This window comes from Heptranchias perlo, unplaced genomic scaffold, assembly GCF_035084215.1.
Source record: "Heptranchias perlo isolate sHepPer1 unplaced genomic scaffold, sHepPer1.hap1 HAP1_SCAFFOLD_215, whole genome shotgun sequence".
Classification (NCBI taxonomy): Eukaryota; Metazoa; Chordata; class Chondrichthyes; order Hexanchiformes; family Hexanchidae; genus Heptranchias; species Heptranchias perlo.
In genome coordinates this window covers 373942-394471 of record NW_027139229.1, presented here as the reverse complement: position 1 = coordinate 394471, position 20530 = coordinate 373942, and the positions used below count along the sequence as shown (strand labels likewise).

General features: G+C 48.4%; 1 protein-coding gene across 1 annotated transcript in view; it reads right to left on the bottom strand.

The window, feature by feature from the left end:
* The window catches only part of LOC137310095 (collagen alpha-1(V) chain-like), a gene marked incomplete at its 3' end in the record, with an annotated part of 258789 nt that overhangs the window by 186745 nt on the left and 51514 nt on the right, over window positions 1–20530 (bottom strand). The window lies entirely within an intron of this gene.

Below are 20530 nucleotides of genomic sequence, written 5' to 3'. Positions count from 1 at the left end.
AGGCGGTGGAAGCCAAATCATGGGATCATAGAATCGTATAGCACAAGAGGCCATTCGGCCCATCGTGCCTGTGCTGGCTCTTTGAAAGAGCTTTCCAATTAGTCCCACTCCCCTGCTCTTTCCCCAGAGCCCTGCAAATTTTTTCCCTTCAAGTATTTATCCAATTCCCTTTTGAAAGTTATTATTGAATCTGCTTCCACCGCCCTTTCAGGCAGCGCATTCCAGATCAGAACAACTCGCTGTGATGAGGAGAAATTCCTTCACTCAGAGGGTGGTGAACCTGTGGAATTCTCTACCACAGAAGGCTGTGGAGGCCAAGTCATGAATATATTTAAGAAGGAGCTAGTTAGATTTCTGGACACAAAAGGCATCAAGAGGTATGGGGAGAGAGCGGGAATATGGTATTGAGATAGAGGATCAGCCATGATCATATTGAATGATGGAGCAGGCTCGAAGGGCCGAATGGCCTACTCCTATTTTCTATGCTTCTATGTGTGAAAAAATTCTCCTCATCTTCCCTCTGGCTCTTTTGCCAATTATCTTAAATCTGTGTCCTCTGGTTACCGACCCTCCTGCCACTGGAAACAGTTTCTCCTTATTTACTTTATCAAAACCCCTCATTATTTTGAACACCTCTATTAAATCTCCCCTTAAGCTTCTCTGCTCTAAGAAGAACAATCCCAGCTTCTCCAGTCTCTCCACATAACTGAAGGATCTCATCCCCTGAAAGAGAAAGTGTCAAAATCAAATCCTTTAATCATCTTAAACACCTCAATTAGATCACCCTTTAATCTTCTATACTCGAGGGAATACAAGCCAAGTCTGTGGAACCTGTCCTCATAATTTAACCCTTTCAGCCCTGGTATCATTCTGGTGAATCTGCGCTGCCCCCCCTCCAAGGCCAATATATCATTTCCTGAGGGGCGGTGCCCAGAACTGAACGCAGTCTCCAGATGGGGTCTGAGCAGAGCTTTATATAAACTGGAACATCACTTCCATCACTTTTGTATTGAGAAGAAGGCCAATATCCCATTAGCCTTTTAAATGATTTGACCTGAGGGGAGAGTCCAGGATAGAATAATCAGACACGGACTCTGGATGGAGTTGGGACTGATTGGTTTCCATGTGAAAAACAGAGACTTCTGGAGCCAGTTATCATGTTTGAGACTCTCTCTCACTCATGCTTTTTGATGTTCTTTTGTTTGAACTACACAGAGAGAGAATGGTGAGGGGAGCCCCACCCTGAGCCAGCCTTTAAAGGGACCACAACTCACAGCTGCACACACAACAGGCAACCAATTACAAGGCAACAAATGGAGTTCCTTCAGGAGACCCTCAACCATAAGATCTGTTCCAGCTGTGCTTCCGTTTACAGCTGTGTTTCCGTTACATTGAGTTACATCGAAACTACAGCACAGAAACAGGCCATTCGGCCCAACTGGTCTATCCCGGTGTTTATCCTCCACACGAGCCTCCTCCCTCCTTACTTCATCTCACTCTATCAGCATATCCTTCTATTCCTTTCTCCCTCGTTTTTATCGAGCTTCCCCTTAAATGTATCTATACCATTCGTCTCAACTACTCCTTGTGGGAGCGAGTTCCATATTCTCACCACTCTCTGGGTAAAGAAGTTTCTCCTGAATTCCCTATTGGATTTATTAGTGACTATCTTATATTTATGGCCTCTAGTTTTGTCTCTCCCACAAGTGGAAACATTTTCTCTACGTCTACCCTATCAAACCCTTTCATAATCTGAAAGACCTCGATCAGGTCACCCCTCAGTCTTCCCTTTTCTAGATAAAAGAGCTCCAGCCTGTTCAATCTTTCCTGATAGTTATAACCTCTCATTTCTAGTATCATCCTAGTAAATCTGTTTTGCATCTTCTCCAGTGCCTCTATATCCTTTTTATGATATGAAGACAGACCAGATGTTTTATAAATACATTAAGAGCAAGAGGATAACTAAGGTAAGAGTAGAGCCTATTAGAGACCACAAAGGTAACCTATGTGTGGAGGCGGAAGATGTGGGAATGGTTCTTAATGAATACTTTGCGACTGTCTTCACAAAAGAGAGGGACGATGCAGAGATTGTAGTTAAGGAGGAGGAGTGTGAAATATTGGATGGGATAAACATAGTGAGAGAGGAAGTATTAATGGGATTAGCATCTTTGAAAGTAGATAAATCACCAGGGCCGGATGAAATAGCGGAGGCTCTGACCATCATTTTCCAATCCTCACTGGATACAGGAGTGGTGCCGGAGGATTGGAGGACTGCTAACATTGTACCGTTCTTTAGGAAGGGAAAAAGGGGTAGGCCGAATAATTACAGGCCAGTCAGTCTAACCTCAGTGGTGGGCAAATAATTAGAATCGATTCTAAGGGACAGCATAAATCATCATTTAGAAAGGCACGGGTTAATCAAGGACTGTCAGCATAGATTTGTTTGGTGTCTGACTAACTTGATTGAATTTTATGAGGAGGTAACAAAGAGGGTTGATGAGGATAGCGAGTTTGATGTAGTGTACATGGATTTTAGCAAGGCTTTTAACAAGGTCCCACATGGCAGACTGGTCAGAAAAGTAAAAGCCCATGCGATCCAAGGGAGAGTGGCAAGTTGGATCCAAAATTAGCTCAGTGGCAGGAAGCAAAGGGTAATGGTCGACGGGTGTTTTTGTGACTGGAAGGCTGTTTCCAGTGGGGTTCCGCAGGGCTCAGTATTGGGTCCCTTGCTTTTTGTGATATATATTAATGATTTGGACTTGAATGTGGGGGGCTTGATTAAAAAGTTTGCAGATGATACAAAAATTGGCCGTATGGTTGATAGTGAGGAGGAAAGCTGTAGACTGCAGAAAGATATCAATGGACTGGTCAGGTGGGCAGAAAAGTGGCAAATAGAATTCAATCCGGAGAAGTGTGAGGTAATGCATTTGGGGATGGCAAACAAGGCAAGGGAATACACAATAAATGGGAGGATACTGAGAGGTGTAGAGGAAGTGAGGGACCTTGGAGTGCATGTCCACAGATCCCTGAAGGTAGCAGGACAGGTAGATAAGGTGGTTAAAAAGGCATATGGGATACTTTCCTTTATTAGTCGAGGCGTAGAATATAAGAGCAGGGATGTTATGCTAGAACTGTATAAAACACTAGTTAGGCCACAGTTTGAGTACTGCGTACAGTTCTGGTCACCACATTACAGGAAAGATGTGATTGCACTAGAGAGGGTGCAGAGGAGATTTACGAGGATGTTGCCAGGACTGGAGAATTTTAGCTATGAGAAAAGATTGGATAGGCTGGGGTTGTTTTCCTTGGAACAGAGGAGGCTGAGGGGAGATTTAATTGAGGTGTATAAAATTATGAGGGGCCCAGATAGAGTGGATAGGAAGGACCTATTTCCTTTAGCAGATAAGTCAATAACCTGGGGGCATAGATTTAAAGTAATTGGATTCAACGGGGGCTGAGTTTCGATGTAACTCAATGTAACGGAAGCACAGCTGTAAACGGAAGCACAGCTGGAACAGATCTTATGGTTGAGGGTCTCCTGAAGGAACTCCATTTGTTGCCTTGTAATTGGTTGCCTGTTGTGTGTGCAGCTGTGAGTTGTGGTCCCTTTAAAGGCTGGCTCAGGGTGGGGCTCCCCTCACCATTCTCTCTCTGTGTAGTTCAAACAAAAGAACATCAAAAAGCATGAGTGAGAGAGAGTCTCAAACATGATAACTGGCTCCAGAAGTCTCTGTTTTTCACATGGAAACCAATCAGTCCCAACTCCATCCAGAGTCCGTGTCTGATTATTCTATCCTGGACTCTCCCCTCAGGTCAAATCATTTAAAAGGCTAATGGGATATTGGCCTTCTTCTCAATACAAAAGTGATGGAAGTGATGTTCCAGTTTATATAAAGCTCTGCTCAGACCCCATCTGGAGACTGCGTTCAGTTCTGGGCACCGCCCCTCAGGAAGGATATATTGGCCTTGGAGGGGGTGCAGCGCAGATTACTTTAAATCTATGCCCCCAACGGGGGCTGAGGAGAAATGTTTTCACCCAGAGGGTGGTGGGGGTCTGGAACTCACTGCCTGAAAGGGTGGTAGAGGCAGAAACCCTCAACTCATTTAAAAAGTACCTGGATGTGCACCTGAAGAGCCGAAACCCACAGGGCTACGGACCGAGTGCTGGAAAGTGGGATTAGGCTGGAAAACTCTTTTTCGGCCGGCACGGACACCATGGGCTGAATGGCCTCCTTCTGTGCCGTAAATTTCTATAATGCTATGATTCTAAGAGCTGTTCACGATACTCCAAGTGTGGTCTAACCAAGGTTCTATACAAGTTTAATATAACTTCTCTGCTTTTCAATTCTATCCCTCTAGAAGTGAACCCCAGTGTTTGATTTGCCTTTTTATGGTCTTATTAACCTGTGTCACTACTTTTAGTGATTTGTGTATCTGTTCCCCCAGATCCCTCTGCTCCTCTACCCCATTTAGACTCTTATTATCCAAGCAGTGTGTGGCCTCCTTATTCCTCCCACCAAAATGCTCCACCTCACAATGTGTACAGCTGTGGTTTCTGCTTACAGGTGTGTTTCTATTTACAGCTGTGCTTATCTTCCGGCCAATCTGAGGTCAAGGAGTTCACAGAGCAATCCAACAAGCCTGAAAACTTTCAAATATAGCACACAGTCCGTACACAATAAACCCCAACCTGGCAAGTTTATAAATAGCAACGATTCATTCCCGTCTGGGACTGTACGGCCCCGTGTGTGTCTCAGTCTCAGCTCCTGTATGTATACAGTACACAGGGGGTAAAAGGGAACGATTCATTCCCGTCTGGGACTGTACGGCCCCGTGTGTGTCTCAGTCTCAGCTCCTGTATGTATACAGTACACAGGGGGTAAAAGGGAACGATTCACTCCTGTCTGGGACTGTACGGCCCGTGTGTGTCTCAGTCTCAGCTCCTGTATGTATACAGTACACACAGCCCCCAGCTCCACCCCTGGGCTACCTGCCCAACACCTGTCTGCGAGCTGCAAGCTGCCTCAATAATCAGAGCAATTCTACTCCTCAAATGACTTTGAAAATGAAACAACAAACAGGTTTGAGCCAGCAGGTGTTTTCCTGCAATAACAAATCGTCTCTTTTAAAGAGCTGGGTGGTCACTCTCTCAGGTGCTGGTCTGATGCCAGCGAATCTCCTCCTGCGTTACACTGCTCTGCGCAATTGTCCCCTTTTCCTCTGGGGAGCAGAGACGCTCCTTTATTTCCCCGATCAGTTAGATCAGACAATCCTGGCCCAGAGTTCAATACTCTGTCACCAAATCACTTTCAACGAGTATAACATCTCAGCTGCTGGGAGATTTGAAAGGACACCAGGTGGTGTTCACTCGAAAATAATGATCAGAGAGGGTTTGAGTTGGGTTCATTTCAGGGACTGAAACCTTTCCTTTAAGACGCTCCTCAAAACCTCCCTCTTTGACCAAGCTTTTGGTCACCTGTCCCAATATCTCCTTATGCGGCTTGGTGTGAAATTTTGTCTGATTTACACTCCTGTGAAGCTCCTCGGGACGTTGTACTACGTTAAAGGCATTGTATAAATGGGAGTTGTTGATTCAAAAGATGCAGCAAAACATGTCAAAGTGATTAGCTCGCAAATTCCCCAGGGTTTTCTGCGCCTATTACTCTATCTCAGGGCTTAGGTCAAATAGAACATGCATTTCACTCCTTCCTTCGCACTCTCCTGCACATGGAACATTATCTCTCCCTCCCACCTCTCAGGGCAGGTAACATGAAACAGATCGAGACAGTAAATCTCAATCTCACAGAGCACCGAGAGTCAGAGTCGGTGGGACCCGTACCCCAGTGAGAGTCAGAGTCGGTGGGACCCGTACCCCAGTGAGAGTCAGTGTCTGTGGAACCCGTACCCCAGTGAGAGTCAGTGTCTGTGGAACCTGTACCCCAGTGAGAGTCAGTGTCTGTGGGACCCGTACCCCAGTGAGAGTCAGTGTCTGTGGGACCCGTACCCCAGTGAGAGTCAGTGTCTGTGGGACCCGTACCCCAGTGAGAGTCAGTGTCTGTGGGACCCGTACCCCAGTGAGAGTCAGTGTCTGTGGGACCCGTACCCCAGTGAGAGTCAGTGTCTGTGGGACCCATACCCCAGTGAGAGTCAGTGTCTGTGGGACCCGTACCCCAGTGAGAGTCAGTGTCTGTGGAACCCGTACCCCAGTGAGAGTCGGTGTCCGTGGGACCCGTACCCCAGTGAGAGTCAGTGTCTGTGGGACCCGTACCCCAGTGAGAGTCAGTGTCTGTGGGACCCGTACCCCAGTGAGAGTCAGTGTCTGTGGAACCCGTACCCCAGTGAGAGTCAGTGTCTGTGGAACCCGTACCCCAGTGAGAGTCATTACTGTTTGTGAGATCTTGCTGTGCACCTTCTCTCCATATCCCTCAACCCACCTACTCACCCCTCTGATGGGAATGAGGGTAAATTGGGGGGAAGAAGAGTGAACGGAGAGGAACAATGTGAATGGACAGGCAGCCAGAAACTGTGATGGAGACTGTTATGAAGAGCCAATGGGAAAGCAGAGACTCAGCTCGCAGTAGTGGAGGCTGAATTTGATGTGGTCACTATTTTTGGGGTGAGAGCGGTGAGATCGGGCCCAGAGGCGGCGAACACCAAGCATGGAAAGTGACAGAACAATAGGGCAAAGGAGAGAAGCCTCCTGGATAATGGCTCTCTGTGTCCTGTGAATGGGAATTTCCAGAACATCGAGCCCACGCTGGCCCTTTAAAGGACGGGAGCACAGAGAGGCAGCTGTGAGGCCCAGTTCTGCATCCGTGGGCGGTTAAGTATTCCAATTAACCTAACGGAAATGTCAAAGGCAAAACGTGTGACGAACGTCATAGGTCTCCTCCCCTGACCAGAATGGGCAGGTTTGTTCCAGACGCCCTCGGTCCTCGACTTATAACGAAAGATCATTTCATGCTTGCTCTACAGTTCTGATCAAGTCCTTAGGGAAATAATACTGACACAATGGAACGTACTGGCCTGGAATCTACTGCCGCGCAGAGACGATCGGCATAAATAAGACTGCCGCTCACCCTGATCTGAAGCCAGAATTTGGCCATTGTCCTGCACCACACGATGGTCATGACTTTCAAAGGAGCTCTCCTGCTCCATGGGAATAATGATTACCAGCAGGTCCCACACTGCCTGCAATGACCAGGGCGGCCAGTGTTCAAAGAAAGTCACTGGTCGCCCAGGGAGAGCCCAGTGTAATGTTTGTACTTTTCGATTATGTGTACAATACTATCAGCGTATTAGTTATTGATAATCTTGTTATTCATATCACCTCTCAAATTATTATTACGCATCAGTTGAAAAAATGAAGACTTGCATTTCTGTTGCACCTTCCATCCTGTCAGGACGTCCCAAAGAGCCTCACAGCCAAGGACGTATTTTTGAAGTTTAGTCACTGTTGTAATGCAGGAAACGCGGCAGCCGATTTGCGCACAGCAAGATCCCACAAACAGCAATGTGATAATGACCTGATCATCTGTATTTTTTTAAACTGATGTTGGTTGAGGGATAAATATTTGGCCCAGGACACTGGGGAGAACTCCCCCTGATCTTTCTCAAATAGTGGCCATTGGATCGTTTACATCCACCTGAGAGGACAGACAGGGCCTGGGATTAACGCCTCATTCAAAAGACAGCACAGCGCTCCCTCAGTACTGACCCTCCGACAGTGCAGCGCTCCCTCGGTACTGACCCTCCGACAGTGCAGCGCTCCCTCGGTACTGACCCTCCGACAGTGCGGCGCTCCCTCGGTACTGACCCTCCGACAGTGCAGCCCTCCCTCGGTACTGACCCTCCGACAGTGCGGCGCTCCCTCAGTACTGACCCTCCGACAGTGCGGCGCTCCCTCAGTACTGACCCTCCGACAGTGCGGCGCTCCCTCAGTACTGACCCTCCGACAGTGCGGCGCTCCCTCAGTACTGACCCTCCGACAGTGCGGCGCTCCCTCAGTACTGACCCTCCGACAGTGCGGCGCTCCCTCAGTACTGACCCTCCGACAGTGCGGCTCTCCCTCAGTACTGACCCTCCGACAGTGCAGCGCTCCCTCAGTACTGACCCTCCGACAGTGCAGCGCTCCCTCAGTACTGACCCTCCGACAGTGCAGCGCTCCCTCAGTACTGACCCTCCGACAGTGCAGCGCTCCCTCAGTACTGACCCTCCGACAGTGCAGCGCTCCCTCAGTACTGCACTGGGAGTGCCAGCCTGGATTATGGGCTCAAGTCTCTGGAGTGGGGCTCGAACCCATGACCTTCTGCCCCCGAGGTGACAGAGCTGCTCACTGAGCCACAGGTGAGTTGAAGTGAATGCTTGGGTCTGGCTCATTAATCACTTTGTGTCCTGGTGCAAAATGCCAAATAATTTATTTAACGCAATATCTAATATTGAAATAAAGTTGGAGAATCCCACGAGCCCCTCCCCCTCCCTCCAGTCTGTCACATGACACTGGTGGACTGAGATAACTGCGTCGCAGCGTTTGGTGACTCCTGGGTGAGGATGGGTACAGTAGTTTAGTGGTTATGTTAATGGATTAGTAATCCAGAGACCTCGATTAATAATCTTAGGAACATTAGAATTACTGGAGGAGAAAAGACCCAGGTCCATCTCGGTCACTTTCTACCATCCTGATAGTCACATGATACAACAATAATGGAGTCTTTGACTAATCACAGCGATTGATCTCTATCAACGAGTCTCCAACAGACCCAGACATGAGGTGAGGAAACCCCCCAGTGGGGGAGAGCTTTGGGAACCAGAGGTCCAAAGTCACCTGTTCCTCCCGAGCCTGTTACACTCCCCACATCTCATCTCTCAAATTACTCACACACTGATCCCAAAATATTACTTTCCGAAAGAAATCTCTCTCATTTGTATTTCAATGAATCAACACCGTTGGCCATGGGCTGCAGGAACTGAACACTAACTGTTTCCATTGTCTCCCTAATGCACATGTTCCACAGACTGACCAATCCAGAGAACGTGAGCTCAAATCTCACCAGGGCAGTTTGAGAATTTGAATTCAGTTTAACAATAGTGACCGTGAAGCTGTCAGATTCTCGCAAAAACACAACTGGTTCACTAATGTCCTTTAGGGAAGGAAACCTGCCGTCTTTACCCAGTCTGGGCCGACACATGATTCTAGACCCCACAGCAATGTGGTAAATTTGGCCCTCTGAAGCGGGCCTCAGTTGGAACAAACTCGCTACCAGCGATTCAAGAAGACGGCAGCGGCTCACCACCACCTTCTCAGGGGAACTCGGGATGGGCAATAAATGCCGGCCTTGCCAGCGACGCCAATATCACCTAAGCCGTGTGCCACAGACCAATCCCGCAAAGCAAGCAGAAAAATATTAACCCTTGGACAGACAGCATGGAATACAGAGAGGAACGTCTTTAACACACAAACCCTCCTGAGGAACTTCACAGGTTTGCAGTGAGAGGAATGTAACACTGAGGGAAAGTGTGTTTTGGGGAGGGGGAGTAAAGTTTGGGTGAAAATATGGATTTTGAGAAGGTTTTGAAAGGAGAAGTAGAAATTGGAAGGTTTTTAGGGAGGGAGATCCAGACAGCAGGGTCTAGACAGCTAAAAGCTCTATCAGCTAAAAGCTCTATCACCAATGATAGAGTGAAGGGAAACTGGGAATTATAGGAGGCTAGAATCCAAAAACCAAAGGGTGTGGAGGAGGGCCCGAATCTAGGCCCCCGTCCGCTGAGAGACTCCAGTCTCCGTTCTCCAGCCCCAGTCCATCAGTTCTAGATCTCAGCTTCACCACGACAAAGAAACAGCAAATCAGAGAGTCCCTCAGGGAGAGCAGTATCTGGGCTTCAATCCCATCCCATAATATACCCTCATACCCCTTAATCCCATCCCATACTCTACCCTCATACCCCTTAATCCCATCCCATACTCTACCCTCATACCCCTTAATCCCATCCCATAATATACCCTCATACCCCTTAATCCCATCCCATACTCTACCCTCATACCCCTTAATCCCATCCCATAATATACCCTCATACCCCTTAATCCCATCCCATACTCTACCCTCATACCCCTTAATCCCATCCCATAATATACCCTCATACCCCTTAATCCCATCCCATACTCTACCCTCATACCCCTTAATCCCATCCCATAATATACCCTCATACCCCTTAATCCCATCCCATACTCTACCCTCATACCCCTTAATCCCATCCCATAATATACCCTCATACCCCTTAATCCCATCCCATAATATACCCTCATACCCCTTAATCTCATCCCATACTGTAACTCTTATGCCCCCAATTTTATCCTGTACAGTCTCTCTCTTTTGCCCCTAATCCCATCACTTTCCCCTCTCATATCTCTCAATCACTCTTTCACCAAAAGACCATCCAGCCCCCTCCTAAATTTGCCAACACGATCCCCCTCAACCCCTTCCCTGGGCAGTCCGTCCGACACATTTCCCACCCTCTATGTGAAGAAGTTAAATGGAAACTCTTGTGCCCCTCCCCTTTTTTGAGCTTTGGATGTTGCCCCCGGTTACAGAGATTGCAGTTGTGTCAAACTATTTATTGGGGTTCACGTTATCCGTGTCCTTTAGAACCTTTGATAACAGGGCCCCTGGGCCTTTGCTTCCTCCAGGGTCGTGTTAAAAGTCGGACTCAGAGACAGTGAGAAACTTTTACACAGGAGAGGCCAGTGGGCCCAGTGAGACAGAGAGAAGAGAACAGACAGATTAACTTTCCACAAAGTGACCTCACTCTGGAACTATGCTGCCGTAGTTCGAGTGTGAGCTGGTAACAAGGCTCGGCATCTAACTCACTGATCCTTGTAAATCAGTCGAATCTGAGAACATTTTCCATCTGGATCAGGAATTTATATTTAAGTGTTTTTGTTGGAGCAGGAATCCTGTACAGTGGAAAAGAATGGGAAGTGGTTTTGGTGAGTTGGAAATTCCATACTTGGGTTACAGTTCCATGGAGTCACGGTCCAAAGGTACTCAGAGACTGCGGTAACGTCTTTCACAAGGGAAGGGTAAACATTCCCACTGTGTGAAGCCTCTCCTGCCTGGCATGTGTATGAGGGAATCGTGAGCCGTGCCCATGGCATAGATATAAATATTGTACAATATTAAAGGGGGTGCAGGAACAGAGAGAACTGGGGGTTCACGTACACAAATCTCTGAAGGTGGCAGGACAAGTTGAGAAGGCTGTTAGAAAAGCAAATGGGATCCTGGGCTTTATTAATAGAAGCACAGAGTACAAAAGTAAGGAAGTTATGCTAAATCTTTATTAAACACTGGTTAGGCCTCAGCTGGAGTATTGTGTCCAATTCTGGGCACTGCACTTTAGGAAGGATGTGAAGGCCTTGGAGAGGGTGCAGAGGAGATTTACCAGAATGGTACCAGGGATGAGGGACTTTAGTTATGAGGAGAGACTGGAGAAGCTGGGATTGTTCTCCTTGGAACAGAGAAGGTTAAGGGGAGATTTAATAGAGGTGTTCAAAATTATGAGGGGTTTTATTAAAATAGATGTAAACACTTTGTCTGCACACAATGTGGGCCTGGGGGGATGGGCCCGAGGGGAGGGGGTGATGGGCCCGAGGGGAGGGGGTGATGGGCCCGAGGGGATGGGCCCGAGGGGAGGGGGGGATGGGCCCATGGAGGTGGTGATGGGCCCAGGGGATGGGCCCAAGGGGAGGGGGTGATGGGCCCGAGGGGAGGGGGTGATGGGCCCGAGGGGAGGGGGTGATGGGCCCGAGGGGAGGGGGTGATGGGCCCGAGGGGAGGGGGTGATGGGCCCGAGGGGAGGGGGTGATGGGCCCGAGGGGAGGGGGTGATGGGCCCGAGGGGAGGGGGTGATGGGCCCGAGGGGAGGGGGTGATGGGCCCGAGGGGAGGGGGTGATGGGCCCGAGGGGAGGGGGTGATGGGCCCGAGGGGAGGGGGTGATGGGCCCGAGGGGAGGGGGTGATGGGCCCGAGGGGAGGGGGTGATGGGCCCGAGGGGAGGGGGTGATGGGCCCGAGGGGAGGGGGTGATGGGCCCGAGGGGAGGGGGTGATGGGCCCGAGGGGAGGGGGTGATGGGCCCGAGGGGAGGGGGTGATGGGCCCGAGGGGAGGGGGTGATGGGCCCGAGGGGAGGGGGTGATGGGCCCGAGGGGAGGGGGTGATGGGCCCGAGGGGAGGGGCTGGAGCAGGGGTCCCAGCAAGTCACGGCGGCCCTTTCGTCGATCGATGTTCTCCTCCGAAGTCATTCAATACTGAGCTCCTCCCCTTAGGTCAGGGGCCCACCACAGGTGAGAGCAGCTCACACACAAACAATGCAATCTGTCCGTTTGGGCAGTGATAAGGGTCGCCAACCCTCCAGGATTGGCTTGGAGTCTCCAGGAATTAAAGATTAATCTCCAGGACACTGCTGGGAGCAAAAACCCGGGGAGAAACCATTCGGGCATCAAAACATCGTGTTTTTAAAAAATGTTCTTTGAACACTTTGGTTTATTAGTTATAAAAAAAATTGGTCATGGGAAAAAAGTGCTGTTTGACTGATGGTCGAGAATCATCCATTTGGGTAACGAAGAGTCTATTCGCTTTCCAATTGGCCATGGGAAGGCGGGGCACAGTGAGGATTGACATGTCGGGCGACCAATGGCGGGAGTGTAAGACCAATTCCACCAGTGGTGTGAGACGAACAGTCTACGGTGTTCATCGAGGACCAATCTTCAGCAAGAGGTGTGTGCAAAGCAGTTTATTTATTTTGGTGTTACATCAAACTCCCTGAAGTGACACCTGCCTCTGACCTTTCCAAACACGAAAGTCCATCAATTTCAGCTCATCCAAAACTCTGCTGCCCGTATCCTAACTCGCCCCAAGTCCCGTTCACCCATCACCCCCTGCGCTCGCTGACCTACATCAGCTCCCGGTCCAGGAACACCTCGATTTTAAAATTCTCAACCTTCTTTTCGAATCCCTCCATGGCCTCATCCGGCCCTATCTCTGTAAGAACATAAGAAATAGGAGCAGGAGTAGGCCATTCGGCCCCTCGAGCCTGCTCCGCCATTCAATCAGATCATGGCTGATCTTCGACCTCAACTCTACTTTCCTGCCCGATCCCCATATCTCTTGATTCCCCCCGAGTCCAAAAATCTATCGATCTCAGTCTTGAATATATTCAACGACTCAGCATCCACAGCCCTCTGGGGTAGAGAATTCCAAAGATTCACAACCCTCTGCGTGAAGAAATTCCTCATTTCAGTCTTAAATGGTCGACCCCTTATCCTGAGACTGTGACCCCCTAGTTCTAGACTCTCCAGCCAGGGGAAACAATCTCTCAGCATCTACCCTGTCAAGTCCCCCAGAATCCTATATGTTTCAATGAGATCACCTCTCATTCTTCTAAACTCCAGAGAGTATAGGCCCATTCTACTCAATCTCTCCTCATAGGACAACCCTCTCATCCCAGGAATCAATCTAGTGAACCTTTGTTGCACCGCCTCTAAGGCAAGTATATCCTTCCTTAGATAAGGAGACCGAAACTGTACACAGTACTCCAGGTGAGGTCTCACCAAAGCCCTGTACAATTGTAAACAATTTTACAACACCAAGTTATAGTCCAGCAATTTTATTTTAAATTCACAAGCTTTCGGAGGCTTCCTCCTTCGTCAGGTGAACGATGTGAAAATGTACAATTGTAGTAAGACTTCCTTACTCTTGTACTCTAACCCCCTTGCAATAAAGGCCAACATGCCATTTGCCTTCCTAATTGCTTGCTGTACCTGCATGTTAACTTTCTGTGTTTCTTGTACGAGGACACCCAAATCTCTCTGAACGCCAACATTTAATAATTTCTCACCATTTAAAAAATATTCCATTTTTCTATTTTTCCTACCAAAGTGAATAACCTCACATTTCCCCACATTATACTCCATCTGCCACCTTGCCCACTCACTTAACCTGTCTATATCCCTTTGCAGACTCTTTGTGTCCTCCTCACAGCTTACTTTCCCACCTAGTTTTGTATCATCAGCAAACCTGGATACATTACACTCGGTCCCTTCATCTAAGTCATTAATATAGATTGTAAATAGCTGAGGCCCAAGCACTGATCCTTGTGGTACCCCACTGGTTACAGCCTGACACCCCGAGAATGACCCGTTTATCCCTACTCTCTGTTTTCTGTCCGTTAACCAATCCTCTATCCATGCTAATATATTACCCCCAACCCCATGAGCCCTAATCTTGTGTAACAACCTTTTATGTGGCACCTTATCGAATGCCTTTTGAAAATCCAAATTTACTCCATCCACTGGTTCCCCTTTATCTACCCTGCTGGTTACATCCTCAAAAAACTTCAATAAATTTGTCAAACACTATTTCCCTTTCATTAAACCATGTTGATTCTGCCTAATCATATTATGATTTTCTAAGTGTCCTGTTACAACTCCCTTAATAATGGATTCCAACATTTTCCCGATGACTGATGTCAGGCTAACTGGCCTGTAGTTCCCTGTTTTCTCTCTCCCTCCTTTCTTGCATAGCGGGGTTACATTTGCTAACCTCCTCCAGCCTACAACCCTCCGAGATCTCTGCGCTCCTCCAATTCTGGCCTCTTGCCCATTCCCGATTTCCATCGCTCCACCATTGACGGCCGTGCCTTCAGCTGCCTGGGCCCTGAGCTCTGGAATTCCCTCCCTCAACCTCTCCGCCCCTCTCTCTCCTTCTTTAAGACGCTCCTTAAAACCTACCTCTTTGACCAAGCTTTAACTCACCTGTCCTAATGTCTCCATCTTTGGCTTGGTGTCAATTTTTCTCTGATAATCACTCCTGTGACATGCCTTGGGATGCTTTACTATGTTAAAGGCTCGTCATAAATGCAAGTTGTTGTTGATTTTGCCACTCAGTTCCACAGTGGGAATGCCCCTCCATTGCTGGAACACTGCTAAGTCCAGCTGGTCACAACATCTGGTCTGACTTTCCTCTGCACTGGGACTACACTTCCACCTGCTGGCATGACCTTGCTCTGACCCCTCAGTTGAGGCTGAAATCCAAAGGAGGATCCAACCTTTCGGCCCTCAAGGGAAGGAAGTCCATGAAGGACATGGTAAAAGGCCCATGGACAGAGGTGGCTTTGGCAGTCAGTCCCACCTCCAACAATCCCCGCACGGCAACTCAATTGTCAAGAGAAGTTGACTGAGCTCTCCAGGACAGTCCAGGTAACAGGAAGCAGTCAAACCTTGGAGCAGTCAACACTAGAAACTTGCTTCACATCTTTCCACCTACTTTTGCCTCCACCTTGAACAAAATGTACAATCTGCAGAGCTGGACATGATTCCCAAAACCTGGAATACTGGCTTGTTCAGCTTACGTCCTGGCAGCAGGGAGCTCGGGAAGAGCCAGCATGAGTTGCCAAGAGGGGTGAGCAAAGCTCTCGGAAAAATCGAGGCTGATTTTTTGAACAGGGCCAACTTCAGTCAGGTTTGGCTGACTTCCCAGGCCTCCGGGCCTCCTGTAAAGTGCTCGCTCCTTATACACCAGTACACACAGTCAGCCTCAACCCACCATCATCGGTCAAAGTTTGGCATTTAATGAGAAACCCAGGACTGAGGGCAGGACGACAAACTGAAGGAGAGAAGAGGGGGGGTAAATCGGGGACACAGCAGGGGGCACCCAGCTGTGGAAGGCAGGAGGAAGGGACGACTGAGGGAAGGGAGGGGGCTGCACAGGTTTGGAGTCCTGGGAAAGAATGGGTTAGAGTCGGAGACCACGCAATAAGCCTGGATTTCAACTTTGTGAGGATGCAGGGAGGGGGGAGAGTGTGTAGGGCGGGGGATTTGCTACTGAGAAGCAACAGGAGAGGAAGGTTGGGGAGAACAGTTCGAACATAAAATGGAGACACCCAGGACAGGCTGCAGCAGAGAGAGAGACCGGGAGGCTGGAGGTGAGAACAGCCACTTATCAGACGATTTACTGTTCTTCTGATCTACCTTTGAGTGTGACAAGTGTTAAACATCCAGTAGTAGTGTTAGTCTATTCAAGGCTGAGACAGATAGATTTTTGGACTCTCGGGGAATCAAGGGATATGGGGATCGGGCGGGAAAGTGGAGTTGAGGTCGAAGATCAGCCATGATCTGCTTGAATGGCGGAGCAGGCTCAAGGGGCCGAATGGCCTACTCCTGCTCCTATTTCTTATGTTCTAAACGAGCCTCCCAAGATACAGGACTGTATATTAGCTCTCATCCAGAACGACATTCTATTCAAATCCAACCTCAACCCCATCCCCAACTCTCCACCTCAAACCCTGGGTAAAAACAAGAGATTCCTCGAAAACTATATTCAGATCAAAATCAGAATTACATCACGCACACTTAGAATCATAGAAAGTTTACAGCACAGGAGGAGGCCATTCAGCCCATCGAGCCCCTGCTGGCTCTTTCGGAGCAATCCAGTTCGTCCAATTTCCCCGCTCTTTCCCCGTAGTCCTGCAATTTTTTTCCCTTCAAGTATTTATCCAATTCCTTTTTGAAAGCCACGATTGAATTTGCCTCCACCGCCATTTCAGGCAGCGAATTCCAGATCAGAACTACTCGCTGAGTAAAAAAGTTTTTCCTCATGTCGCCTTTGGTTCTTTTGCCAATCACCTTAAATTTGTGTCCTCTGCTTCTCAACCCTCTTTATTTACTTTATCTAAACCCTTCAAGATTTTGAAGACTTCAATCAAATCTCCACTCAACCTTCTCTGCTCGAAGGAGATCAACCCCAGCTTCTCCAGTCTATCCACGTAACTAAAGTCCCTCATCCCTGGAATCATTCTAGTAAATCTCCTCTGCACCCTCTCTAAGGCCTCACATCCTTCCTAAAGTGCGGTGCCCAGAACTGGACACAATACTCCAGTTGTGGCCGAACCAGTGTTTTATAAAGGTTCATCATGACTTCCATACTTTTGTATTCTATGCCTCTATTTATAAAGCCCATGATCCCGCATGCTTTTTTAACCACTTTCTCAACCTGTTCTGCCACCTTCAAAGATTTGTGTACATATACCCCCAGATCTCTCTGTTCCTGCACCCCCTTTAGAATTGAACATTTAGTTTATTTTGCCTCTCCTCGTTCTTCCTACCAAAATGTATCACTTCGCACTTCTCCGCGTTAAATTTCATCTGCCACGTGTCCGCCCGTTCCACCAGCCTGTCTATATCCTCTTGAAGTCTATCACTATCCTCCTCACTGTTCACTACACTTCCAAGTTTTGTGTCATCTGCAAATTTTGAAATTGTGCCCTGTACACCCAAGTCCAAGTCATTAATATATATCAAGAAAAGCAGTGGTCCCAGCACCGACCCCTGGGGAACACCACTGTACACCTCCCTCCAGTCCGAAAAACAACCGTTCACCACTACTCTCTGTTTCCTGTCACTTAGCCAATTCTGTATCCATGCTGCTACTGCCCCTTTTATTCCATGGGCTTCAATCTTGATGATAAGCCTATTATGTGGCACTTTATCAAACGCCTTTTGAAAGTCCATATACACAACATCCACCGCACTGCCCTCATCAACCCTCTCTGTTACCTCATCAAAAAACTCTATCATGTTAGTTAAATATGATTTGCCTTTAACAAATCCGTGCTGGCTTTCCCGAATCAATCCACACATGTCCAAGTGACTGTTAATTCTGTCCCGGATTATTGTTTCTAAAAGTTTCCCCACTGAGGTTAAACTGACTGGCCTATAGTTGCTGGGTTTATCCTTACACCCTTTTTTGAACAAGGGTGTAACATTTGCAATTCTCCAGTCCTCTGACACCACCCCAGTATCTAAGGTTGTTTGGAAGATTATGGCCAGTACCTCCGCAATTTCCACCCTTACTTCCCTCAGCAACCTAGGATGCATCCCATCTGGACCGGGTGACTTATCTACTTTAAGTACAGCTAGCCTTTCTAGTACCTCCTCAATCAATTTTTAGCCCATCCAGTATCTCAACTACCTCCTCTTTTACTGAGACTCTGGCAGCATCTTCTTCCTTGGTAAAGACAGATGCAAAGTCCTCATTTAGTACCTCAGCCATGCCCTCTGCCACCATGAGTAGATCTCCTTTTTGGTCCCTAATCGGCCCTTCCTCTTACCACCCGTTTACTATTTATTTGCCGATAGAAGTCTTTTGGATTCCCTTTTATGTTGGCCGTCAGTCCATTCTCATTCTCTCTCTTTGCCCCTCTTATTTCCTTTTTCACTTCCCCTCTGACCTTTCTATATTCAGCCTGGTTCTCACTTGTATTATCAACCTGACATCTGTCATACGCCCCTCTTTTCTGCTTCATCTTACTCTCTGTCTCCTTTGTCATCCCGGGAGCTCTGTCTTTAGTTGCCCTCCTTTCCCCCTCATGGGAATGTACCCAGACTGTACCCGAACCATCTCCTCTTCAAAGGCCGCCCATTGATCAATTACAATTTTGCCTGCCAATCTTTGATTCCAATTTACCCGGGCCAGATCAGTTCTCAACCCAATGAAATTGGCCCTCCTTTAAGTATTTTTACTCTAGATTGCCCCTTATCCTCTTCCACAGCTAATCTAAACCTTAAGATACAATGACCACTGGTCCCTAAATGTTCCCCCACTGACACTCGACCCACTTCATTCCCCAGAACCAGATCCAGCAATGCCTCCTTCCTCGTTGGGCCGGAAATGTACCGATCAAGGAAATTCTCCTGAACACACTTCAGAAATTCCTCCCTCTTTGCCCTTCGCTTAATTATTCTACTTTCAAAAGCTTATTCACTCTTTCACGAAATTCTGATTCGATTATTGCACTGTGCATGTAGAAAAAGCATTACTGATTAAGCTCAGTCAGTGCTGGGACACTCAGTCCTGTTATACACACAGTCAGTGCTGGGACACTCAGTCCTGTTATACACACAGTCAGTGCTGGGACACTCAGTCCTGTTGTACACAGAGTCAGTGCTGGGACACTCGGTCCTGTTATACACACAAGTCAGTGCTGGGACACTCAATCCTGTTATGAACAGAGTCAGTGCTTTTTTAAAAAATTCGTTCATGGGATGTGGGCGCTGCTGGCGAGGCCGGCATTTATTGCCCATCCCTAATTGCCCTTGAGAAGGTGGTGGTGAGCCGCCTTCTTGAACCGCTGCAGTCCGTGTGGTGACGGTTCTCCCACAGTGCTGTTAGGAAGGGAGTTCCAGGATTTTGACCCAGCGACGATGAAGGAACGGCGATATATTTCCAAGTCGGGATGGTGTGTGACTTGGAGGGGAACGTGCAGGTGGTGTTGTTCCCATGTGCCTGCTGCTCTTGTCCTTCTAGGTGGTAGAGGTCGTGGGTTTGGGAGGTGCTGTCGAAGAAGCCTTGACGAGTTGCTGCAGTTCATCCTGTGGATGGTACACACTGCAGCCACAGTGCGCCGGTGGTGAAGGGAGTGAATGTTTAGGGTGGTGGATGGGGTGCCAATCAAGCGGGCTGCTTTGTCCTGGATGGTGTCGAGCTTCTTGAGTGTTGTTGGAGCTGCACTCATCCAGGCAAGTGGAGAGTATTCCATCACACTCCTGACTTGTGCCTTGCAGATGGTGGAAAGGCTTTGGGGAGTCAGGAGGTGAGTCACTCACTGCAGAATACCCAGCCGCTGACCTGCTCTTGTAGCCTCAGTATTTATGTGGCTGGTCCAATTAAATTTCTGGTCAATGGTGACCCCCAGGATGTTGATGGTGGGGGATTCAGCGATGGTAATGCTGTTGAATGTTAGGGGGAGGTGGTCAGACTCTCTCTTATTGGAGATGGTCATTGCCTGGCACTTGTCTGGCACGAATGTTACTTGCCACTTATGAGCCCAAGTCTGGATGTTGTACAGGTCTTGCTGCATGCGGGCACGGACTGCTTCATTATCTGAGGGGTTGCGAATGGAACTGAACACTGTGCAATCATCAGCGAACATCCCCATTTCTGACCTTATGATGGAGGGAAGGTCATTGATGAAGCAGCTGAAGATGGTTGGGCCTAGGACACTGCCCTGAGGAACTCCTGCAGCAATGTCCTGGGGCTGAGATGATTGGCCTCCAACAACCACGACCATCTTCCTTTGTGCTAGGTATGACTCCAGCCACTGGAGAGTTTTCCCCCTGATTCCCATTGACTTCAATTTTACCAGGGCTCCTTGGTGCCACACTCGGTCAAATGCTGCCTTGATGTCAAGGGCAGTCACTCTCACCTCACCTCTGGAATTCAGCTCTTCAGTCCATGTTTGGACCAAGGCTGTAATGAGGTCTGGAGCCGAGTGGTCCTGGCGGAACCCAAACTGAGCATCGGTGAGCAGGTTGTTGGTGAGTAAGAGCCGCTTGATAGCACTGTCGATGACACCTTCCATCACTTTGCTGATGATTGAGAGTAGACTGATGGGGCGGTAATTGGCCGGATTGGATTTGTTCTGCTTTCTGTGGACAGGACATACCTGAGCAATTTTCCACATTGTCGGGTAGATGCCAGTG